Genomic DNA, 11,543 nt, shown 5'->3' on the forward strand with positions numbered 1-11,543 from the left:
AGCCAGCCGGCGCCGCCACCATAAGGTTCACCATGTCGCGGCGAATCGATTGAGCCCAATAGCGCGCCTGCGGAAGCACCACCGCGCCGTCACCGTCGACGGCAGCTCGCCGGCAGATGAGCTCCCGAGCCACTTCCTCGATTTGGACTTGGTCCACGCCCGCGTGGCAACCGACGTGGAACCTGGCCCCATTAGTCAGTCACTATAGCTAGGATCTGTCCGGGTACATTTAGTTAAATTGTTTGTTTTAATTTAAATTCCTAATTACTGAAACTTTGCAGATTTATAGAAAATTCATCATAACTCAGAAAAATGTAAATAAGATATTAAAATTCCTAGAAAAGAAAAGTCTATCCAATAAAAATATAAAATGCAATTTTTATTTTTAATAAAAATTTAATTATTTAATACTTGCTATTTAAGCCTTTAATTTTAATTGTAAATACAATTAAAAATTCAGAAATTAAGAAACCATTTATAAATTAAATAAAACCAGTAAGCAAATAAAGAAAACATGAAAACTTATTTTCTTTATTTGCAATCATATTAAATCATTATTAGGGAAATTTAAACCCTAATTAATAATTACCCTAATTAGTAAATTGTTTAAAAATAATAAAATACCAAATTCAATATTATTTTTATTTCCAAGTTATTAATAACTTCAACTTTAAATTGAAGTTATTAACCATAGAACTATATGGTAAATAGCAAACCCTAATTCCATATGGAATGATATTACAACCTTATCATTTCATGTGAAACCCAAACACCTAATTCCACTAGGAACCCTAGTTCAATGATTACATGTGAACCCTAAATTGCTCCTAACCTAAACCCTAGGTTAGAGTATGTGATCATGATACCTTATTACAAATCATAGAACCATAGTAGCAACTAAATACTTGTCTTGGACACCTAAAATGTAGAACCCTATCACTAGCAATTTATTATTACATGTATGCATATCATTAAACCTAGTTGATCAAGTAGGATCAACCAAGTTTAAAACCCTAGCTTCTACCGTCAAAACCATCATCCCTATTCATCTTGACTTAGCATCACACCATTGTGATGAACCCTAGTAGCAACCACACCAATTATTTACCATTACATCACTATAGTCCACTAAACCCTACTAGTGTTGGATACTAATTATCAACCTTCCTATTTAGGAGCCAATTATTCCTTACTTAACAGAACCAACAAGTAAAACCTAGGCCACCTCAACCTTAATTGATATACTTCTTATTACTTAAGAAGTATGTTCTTCAAAAGTTATTCTTTTGAAGAAAATAGAGAGTATTCATACACCGTACCTAATAGGATCTATAAACCCTAGTTAGCTATCACCAGTAAAATGAATCATCCTTGATCGCAACCATGTATAATTAATTGTTTAGGATACCTAAGCTTAACTCAACCATACAAGCCCTAGTAGCCGATGAATCCAACATTGTTGTGATCCATCTACTACTTACTCCGTAGCAAGTGGAAACCATAAGTAAACCATATAACCCCACAACCCTAATTATCATACTTGTTCTTTATTAAAGAACATGTTCTTCAAAAGTTATTCTTTTGAAGTATATAATAATCAATCATTAACCATGCCATTTAATGCTAAAACCAACCACTATTCATGACATATTAGGATTATACCAAATGTTATGGTTGTGTGCTATCAGTGTTATTATTATGATATATTACAACACTCGTTTATGATCCTAAGACAACAAAACCTTAATAAGAACCTTGTTTGTATATCACTCTAAAAGTGCAACACACCCCGAAATAATCATTACAACTCACTAATCCAAAGTCATCGGGGTTAGATCACGCTTAGAGCGATTGCATCTCATACTTATGCATTATTGCATCCTTGCCAATCTTTTAAACATCGTCCTTACCGGACGATGATGCTATTTCAGAATTTGGAGTTATTGCGCATCAAGACCTTGCCTCGCATAATCTTGCAGTCAAGAAAGGCAAGTTCATCACTTGCTCATGTCATTTGAGTATTTCTATCAAATTACTTGCAAAGTATTATGGTTATCACTATTGCACAAAAATCAAAACCACTACTTTCATAACTATGAATATGACTAAGTGGTGGGCAATGGAACCATGGATTGTGTTGATATGGTGGAGGTTCCATTGCACGGGTTTATATCCATCTAGGATTAAACAACAAATGTCGCCGATGATTCTTGTGCCGTAATATCCGTGTTAACCATAAGATCCGGAGTGGGACGGAGTAGTCAAAAGTGTTTCCACCTCTCGTTCATCAACGGATGCGCTTTACCGTAGACACTTGTATCCGTCGGCGGCAAGCGGTAGGCTGGGGAAGCCTTAAGTCCCCACGGCACGATCCGTAGACACTTGTCGTTCGAAGAACAAGCGGTAGGCTGGGGAAGCCTTAAGTCCCCACGGTATTGCGGTCTATGAGGGATTGTAAGGTGTCCGGAACGGTCTATCCATGATGATAGGGGAAGGCATATGAATGCCCGGAACGGTCTCATCATGGATATAGGGGAGGACAATCTTACAAAAGGGTGGGTGTTCGAGGTAGCGGAGGAACATGATTGGCTAGACCTTATACCGGGCCTCACACCATAGGAAGTGTGGACAAGCCTGCAGCTTGGTTGGCACCAAGGTTAAGATCTCTTATGGGTAAAGCAACACACCTCTCGCGAGTGTAAAGAACCGTGACCTCGTCACTCCCTGTTCCGGGATATGGAACTCGCGAACGCGGCCGGAAAGGAGCTCCATGAAGTTCTAGTAAACCGGTGAAGGCCGACGGACATAGTTCTTCCGAATAAAAGCAACCTTTTGAAGAAATGGTTATGAAAACCTGCATTGGTATTAGACTTTCTCGGTCTAATGCCGTAGCTAGTGCATTAAACACCTCTTTCCTATAATGAACTTGTTGAGTACGCTCGTACTCATCCCACTCTTAAATCCCCTGCTTAGATATGGAGGCACCGAAGGAGGATCTACAGGTGCAACACGAAGACCGAGGAGTCAACAACTACTTCAAGGGACGAGAACCCGTCGGAAGAGGCGGATACCACATCCAACAAGGAGAAACCTAGATTAGCAATAGAAAGGAACTAGCTTCCTAAACTTAGCTCCTATTTAGCTATAATCTATTCATAGCCTCCGTAGCTAGTCTAATACTCTACAAATAGAGTTCGTGCTAAGACTAGTCTACGAGTCGTTCTTTCCGGAGTTATTTGCGCTTTACCTCATTGTAAAGTAGGAGGCCGTGATGATCTTATGTAACTGAGTAAATGTTGTAATTCTATAGACATGCCTTGGACCCGCATATGTTTCTGTTGTACCACTCTGAGCGATATAATACTAGTGGAACGGTGTTTCATTGGTGTTATATCAGACTTGCATACTACACCATGCAGTGGTATGCCGGGTCACCACACGCCACAACTCTAATAGTTCTTCAACCAATGGCCTCAGGTACACATCAATGTCGTTGCCGGGTTGCTTCGGGCCCTGGATGAGCACTGGCTGTTGGAGATATGCCCAAGAGGCAATAATAAATGGTTATTATATATCTTTGTGTTTATGATAATGTTTATATATCATGCTATAATTGTATTAACCGAAACATTAGTACATGTGTGATATGTAAACAACAAAGAGTCCCTAGTATGCCTCTTAACTAGCTTGTTAATTAATGGATGATTAGTTTCATAATCATGAACATTGGATGTTATTAATAACAAGGTTATATCATTGTATGAATGATGTAATGGACACACCCAATTAAGCGTAGCATAAGATCTCGTCATTAAGTTATTTGCTATAAGCTTTTCGATACATAGTTACCTAGTCCTTATGACCATGAGATCATGTAAATCACTTATACCGGAAAGGTACTTTGATTACACCAAACGCCACTCGCGTAAATGGGTGGCTATAAAGGTGGGATTAAGTATCCGGAAAGTATGAGTTGAGGCATATGGATCAACAGTGGGATTTGTCCATCCCGATGACGGATAGATATACTCTGGGCCCTCTCGGTGGAATGTCGTCTAATGTCTTGCAAGCATATGAATGAGTTCATAAGAGACCACATACCACGGTACGAGTAAAGAGTACTTGTCGGGAGACGAGGTTGAACAAGGTATAGAGTGATACCGAAGATCAAACCTCGGACAAGTAAAATATCGCGAGACAAAGGGAATTGGTATTGTATGTGAATGGTTCATTCGATCACTAAAGTCATCGTTGAATATGTGGGAGCCATTATGGATCTCCGGATCCCGCTATTGGTTATTGGTCGGAGTGAGTACTCAACCATGTCCGCATAGTTCACGAACCGTAGGGTGACACACTTAAAGTTGGATGTTGAAATGGTAGTACTTGAATATGGAATGGAGTTCGAATATTTGTTCGGAGTCCCGGATGAGATTCCGGACATCACGAGGAGTTCCGGAATGGTCCGGAGAATAAGATTCATATATAGGATGTCATTTTATGTGAATTAAAATGTCGCGGAAGGTTCTATGGAAGGTTCTAGAAGGTTCTAGAAAAGTCCGGAAGAAACCACCAAGGAAGGTGGAGTCCACACGGGACTCCACCTCCATGGCCGGCCAACCCTAGTGGGGGAGGAGTCCCAAGTGGACTCCACCATAGGGGGCCGGCCACCCCCACATGGGAGGTGGGAATCCCACCTCTGAGTGGGAGTCCTAGCTTGGGCTAGGTTTGCCCCTCCATATGGAAGGTTTTGGTTTCGGGTCTTATTCGAAGACTTGGAGACCAACACTTGGGGTTCCACCTATATAATGAGGGGCCAAGGGAGGGGGCCGGCCACCCCTAAGACCACAGCTTGGCCGCCCCCCCTTGAGGGGCCGGCCACCCCCTCCCACACCCTAGCCTTGCTCCTCCACTTCATATTGCCCGCGTATGCTTAGCGAAGCTCCGCCGAACTTCTCCACCACCACCGACACCACGCCGTCGTGCTCGTCGGATTCAAGAGGAGCTACTACTTCCGCTGCCCGCTGGAATGGGGAGGTGGACGTCGTCTTCATCAACAACCGAACGTGTGACCGAGTACGGAGGTGCTGCCCGTTCGTGGCGCCGGAAGCGATCGTGATCAAGATCTTCTACGCGCTTTTGCAAGCGGCAAGTGAACGTCTACCGCAGCAACAAGAGCCTCATCTTGTAGGCTTTGGAATCTCTTCAAGGGTGAGACTCGATACCCCCTCGTTGCTACCGTCTTCTAGATTGCATCTTGGCTTGGATTGCGTGTTCGCGGTAGGAAATTTTTGTTTTCTATGCAACGTTATCCTACGAGTGGTATCGGAGCCAGTGTCTATGCATAGATGGTTGCACGAGTAGAACACAATGGTTTTGTGGGCGTTGATGCTCTTGTTATCTTTAGTTGAGTACTTTGCATCTTTATGGCATAGTGGGATGAAGCGGCTCGGACTAACTTTACATGACCGCGTTCATGAGACTTGTTCCTCGTTCGACATGCAACTTGTATTGCATAAGAGGCTTTGCGGGTGTCTGTCTCTCCTACTATAGTAAAGATTCAATTTACTCTTCTATTGACAACATTAGTATCAACGTTGTGGTTCATGTTCGTAGGTAGATTAGATCTCTATCGAAAACCCTAAACCACGTAAAATATGCAAACCAATTAGAGGCGTCTAACTTGTTTTTGCAGGGTTTGGTGATGTGATATGGCCATAATGTGATGATGAATATGTATGAGATGATCATTATTGTATTGTGGCAACCGGCAGGAGCCTTATGGTTGTCTTTATATTTCATGTTGAGTAGTATTTCAAAGTAGTTGTAATAGTTGCTACATGAGATGAACAACCATGAAGTCGGCGCCATGGACCTTGACGCTACGCCGACGATGATGGAGATCATGCCCGAAGATGATGGAGATCATGTCCGTGCTTTGGAGATGAAGATCAAAGGCGCAAAGACAAAAGGGCCATATCATATCACATATGAACCGCATGTGATGTTAATCCTTTATGCATCTTATTTTGCTTAGATCGCGACGGTAGCATTATAAGATGATCCCTCACATTAATATCAAGATAATAAAGTGTTCTCCCCTCGTATGCACCGTTGTAACAGTTCGTCGTTTCGAAGCATCTCGTGATGATCGGATGTGATAGATTCAACGATTCACATACAACGGGTGTAAGCCATGTTGCACACGCGGAATACTTGGGTTTGCTTGACGAGTCTAGCATGTACATACATGGCCTCGGGACAACGGAAACCGAAAGGTTGAACACGAGTCATATGGATGATATGATCAACATGTTGATGTTCACCATTGAAGCTACATCATCTCACGTGATGATCGGTCTTGGTGTAGTGGATTTGGATCGTGTACCACTTAACAACTATGAGGGATGTTGTATTAAGTGGGAGTTCATTAGTAATTAGATTAAAATATGAACTAATTATCATAAACATAGTCTGGGTAGTATTTTGAATTAATTTTGTAGTATTGGCATCCGTTTTTCTACCATGCGCTAGTCTTATTATTGAGATAGAAATACTGTTAAAATCTGACAAGAAACTTTACGGATTGGTACCGTATTGTTAAAGAATCAAGAATTGATTAAGTCCTATTGCAAACTTTTAGTAATCCTCATATTGTTGAGTCAAAGAGCTACGGTTTCAATTAGTACCTAAAGTTATCTTGTCTCCGTGAAACTTGAAGTTCAAATTTGTTTGAAAAAGTAAGGAGCTGAAAATTTAGTTTTCAGAAATAATCAAGGTATAAGATATATGTGATATCTAAGACCTTATTGCAAGATGATAGAATATAAATTTGGTGAGACTACATAAACTCATAAGTTTTATGGGAATGTATGAAGGTTGAAGACGCCAGGCGTCACAATCCTCCAACTATTGGGGCACTAACAATATTCGCATATACATGAAGTGACCATCCTTAATATGCACCGTTATTAAGACTCGTCGTTTCGAAGCATCACGTGATGATCGGGTGTGATAGATTCTACGAGTGCATACAACGGGTGCAAGCCAGATTTGCACATGCGAATACCAAGGTTAAAACTTTATGAGCCTAGCATGTACAGACATGGTCTCAGAAAGTCATCATGATACAATGGATAAAATTATGAGTGAAATTGTTCATCATATTACAAGGTTACTAATAGTGAAATCCGGAACACTTATCATATGATGATCAACTTCAAAGTAAGAACCTCAAGGTTATTGGTATTTGACTAACAAACCTAGAAGTTATTGATGTTGAAGTGTTTTCTGAATAATGAGGAAAGCTAAAAGAGAAACTGCAAAAGATATTTTGGCAAAAAGAAAAGAAAAGACTAGAAAGTCTAGCTCAGGTGTATATAAATGATATACATGTTATGGTTGTATTCCTAGTTAAGTCACACTATGAAATTCTTGGGTATTAGTACTATATTGGTTGGTATGAAGTGTCATACAAAACAACGCAATACAAGAATACAATGGCCTAAGTGACTGACAAGGAATATGATAGGAATGCATGTCTAGAACAAAATAAAGTGTTATTATGTTCGTCGTTGGCATTCTATCTAGCCCTTAGAATTTATAATAAAGAACTTAATAATTGTTATTTTGCTCTGGTCAAATGAAAACAATGAGTTGTTCAAATTATGACATTACTCCATGTACGATGGATAAGTTATTATAAATCTTAATGGTGAAACACACATACATAACACTGACGCTAAAATGCCATAAGGCAAATGATTTGAATTCCACTTATTTGTGGAACCGCCATTTAGGTCATGTTAGAAAGGAACGCATGAAGGAACTCCATGCAAATGGATTTTTGGAGTCACTTGATTTTTGAATCATTTGACGCTTGCAAATCTTTTCTAAAGAGAATGATTAAAATACCGTTCATAGGCCAAAAGTTGAACGGGCAACTAACTTAGTGGAAAAATACATGATGATGTATGTGGTTCACTAGGCATATTTTGTGTGCGGGAGATTCTTCTACTTCATGAAAAACTTTCAACAATGAATTGAGTATATATATGTGGATATATTCAATAAGGAAGAAGTTTGAAACATTTGAATGGATTCAAATAAATTTCAGCATGAAGTGGAAATCATCGTAATAGAAAAGTCAAATATCTATGATTGGATCATGGCAGAAATATTTGAATTATGAGTTTTAGCGAACATCTAAGAGAGTTATGAAATTGTTCTACAACTCACATTTCTTGGAGTATCTAGTGATGATGAAGTATCCAAGAGATATATCCAAACTTGTTGGATCAATGATGAGATAAAATATTGATGCCATTATATTTTTGTGGATTATGCTTTAGTGACTACCGCTTTTACACTGAATAGAGCATCATCATGATCCGTTGAAATGACACCATACAAGTTATGGCATGGGTATAAACCCTAATAGTCAACCAAAATTGGATTAATGTCTTTGTTGGTTATCCCAGAGATTTAATTGGGAATTCTTCCCACGAGACAAAGACAAAAGTGTTTGTCAATGTTTCTTATTTCCGAGAAATTGTTTCGAGTAAAGTATTTGAGTGGGAGGACAATATAATTTGATAAGGTTTATGAACCTGAGCACAATGATCAGAGTAGCGCAGACATCGGAATTGGTTTCGGAAGCGGCCACGACGATCATGGCTCTCATGACTACAAAGTGTTTTAGCCATGGAGATCGAAGTACATATTGAACCTTGTAGGTATGGTTTACTTTGTGATCAAATAAATGATTTGTGGACAAAGGATTGATTTTGAACAATGATAAACCAACTACAAAACAAAGAAGTTATGATGGGCCCCGACTCCGTTAAAATGGCCATGCGCCATGAAATCCAAGATAGATGAATACTTTATGAAAGTAAATGGATCTATGAAATTGATAGACTTGGATGAAATATCCTTGAAGAAAGCTTGACTTATCGAAAAATTGTTTACGACAAAATTCAAAGAGTTGAATACGATAAGATTAGATCTTCCGTAGCAATGCTTATAGTCTATGTGGATTATTCTAGTAATCACTACATATTTCTTTTATGAGATATGCTAGTAGGATGGCAAAATACACTACTTAACGAAGTATGTATACAAGATACAACCAAGAGTTTTGCTGGTCCGTGGAATACTAGATAGGTATACAAGCTTCAATTGGATGAAGTAAGTATCACGGAGTTGGAATCTTCACCGGATGAAATAGTCAAAGAGTTTTTGATTTCATCGAGAGACGATGAAGAGGCTTGCATTTGCAAGAAATTAAGTGGGAGCGCTAAGACACATTTATAATACTTTATGTAGGTGACATATAGTTGGTTATAAATGATGTAATTATATACTTGATTAAAAAGGTTTCATTGAGAATTAACTTCAATGAAAGGATATGGATCGAAACAAATTTAGTGTCAAGATCTATGAAGATAGATTGAAACACATAAATAAGTTTAAGTCAAAGTACATATGATGGATATTGAAGTAGTTCAATATAGAAATATTAAGAAAATATTCGTGTCATGTAAAGGTTTAACAAGACTTGAGTGTATCTGACACTCAATGAGTAAAAACACATGAGTGATTATATATCACAAATAATATGTACACAATCAGATATCATGTGGTATAAAGTGTTATGAGCATATACCAGAATGATTCATATGATGATCATTGGATGACAGTAAGAATATCCTTGAGTACTTTAGAAGAACTAAGGATATATATATATATATTTTTGTATGAAGAAATGACAAACAAATCGCTGTAAGGTGTTACACCGATATTGGTTTTGTCACATATAAAATATAATTTCAATCTCAAATTAGACTAAGTGTTGTTTTAAAAGGTAGCACAATGAGCTAGAAGTTGTCTATGCTAGATTTAGAAGAGTTCTAAATATTGTGACGGATTCTACAAAAGAAGGCAGAGTATGTCATTATTTTGACAATGACAAAGGATGTTAAGTCAAGAGGTTCTTTGAGAACTTGGTGCAAATTCCGACAGAGTCAGAACTTTGAAGCTATATTGTGTATGACAATATTAGTGACATATTTCAGACAGCGGAATTAAGGTTCCACCAGAAGATCAAACATATTTAATGCCGACTCATTTGGAAATGAGTGATGCGTTGAGACGCAAATGAATTACAAAATACATACGTTTCTGAGCGTGTCAGATCCGTTGACTAAAACCTCTCCCGTGAGTAATACATGATAAAGCACCGGAAGGCCAAGGTGTTATATCTTTACAAATGTAAACTAGATTATTGACTCTAGTGCAAGTGGGAGACTGTTGGAGATATGCCCAAGAGGCAATAATAAATGGTTATTATATATATTTGTGTTTATGATAATGTTTATATATCATGCTATAATTGTATTAACCGAAACATTAGTACATGTGTGATATGTAAACAACAAAGAGTCCCTAGTATGCCTCTTAACTAGCTTGTTAATTAATGGATGATTAGTTTCATAATCATGAACATTGGATGTTATTAATAACAAGGTTATATCATTGTATGAATGATGTAATGGACACACCCAATTAAGCGTAGCATAAGATCTCGTCATTAAGTTATTTGCTATAAGCTTTTCGATACATAGTTACCTAGTCCTTATGACCATGAGATCATGTAAATCACTTATACCGGAAAGGTACTTTGATTACACCAAACGCCACTGCGTAAATGGGTGGCTATAAAGGTGGCATTAAGTATCCGGAAAGTATGAGTTGAGGCATATGGATCAACAGTGGGATTTGTCCATCCCGATGACGGATAGATATACTCTGGGCCCTCTCGGTGGAATGTCGTCTAATGTCTTGCAAGCATATGAATGAGTTCATAAGAGACCACATACCACGGTACGAGTAAAGAGTACTTGTCGAGAGACGAGGTTGAACAAGGTATAGAGTGATACCGAAGATCAAACCTCGGACAAGTAAAATATCGCGAGACAAAGGGAATTGGTATTGTATGTGAATGGTTCATTCGATCATTAAAGTCATCGTTGAATATGTGGGAGCCATTATGGATCTCCAGATCCCGCTATTGGTTATTGGTCGGAGTGAGTACTCAACCATGTCCGCATAGTTCACGAACCGTAGGGTGACACACTTAAAGTTGGATGTTGAAATGGTAGTACTTGAATATGGAATGGAGTTCGAATATTTGTTCGGAGTCCCGGATGAGATTCCGGACATCACGAGGAGTTCCAGAATGGTCCGGAGAATAAGATTAGTATATAGGGTGTCATTTTATGTGAATTAAATTGACGCGGAAGGTTCTATGGAAGGTTCTAGAAGGTTCTAGAAAAGTCCGGAAGAAACCACCAAGGAAGGTGGAGTCCACACGGGACTCCACCTCCATGGCCGGCCAACCCTAGTGGGGGAGGAGTCCCAAGTGGACTCCCCTTAGGGGCCGGCCACCCCCCATATGGGAGGTGGAACTCCCACCTCTAGTGGGAGTCCTAGCTTGGCTAGGTTTCCCCTCCATATGGAAGGTTTTTGGTTCGGGTCTTATT

This window comes from Lolium rigidum, chromosome 7, assembly GCF_022539505.1.
Source record: "Lolium rigidum isolate FL_2022 chromosome 7, APGP_CSIRO_Lrig_0.1, whole genome shotgun sequence".
Classification (NCBI taxonomy): Eukaryota; Viridiplantae; Streptophyta; class Magnoliopsida; order Poales; family Poaceae; genus Lolium; species Lolium rigidum.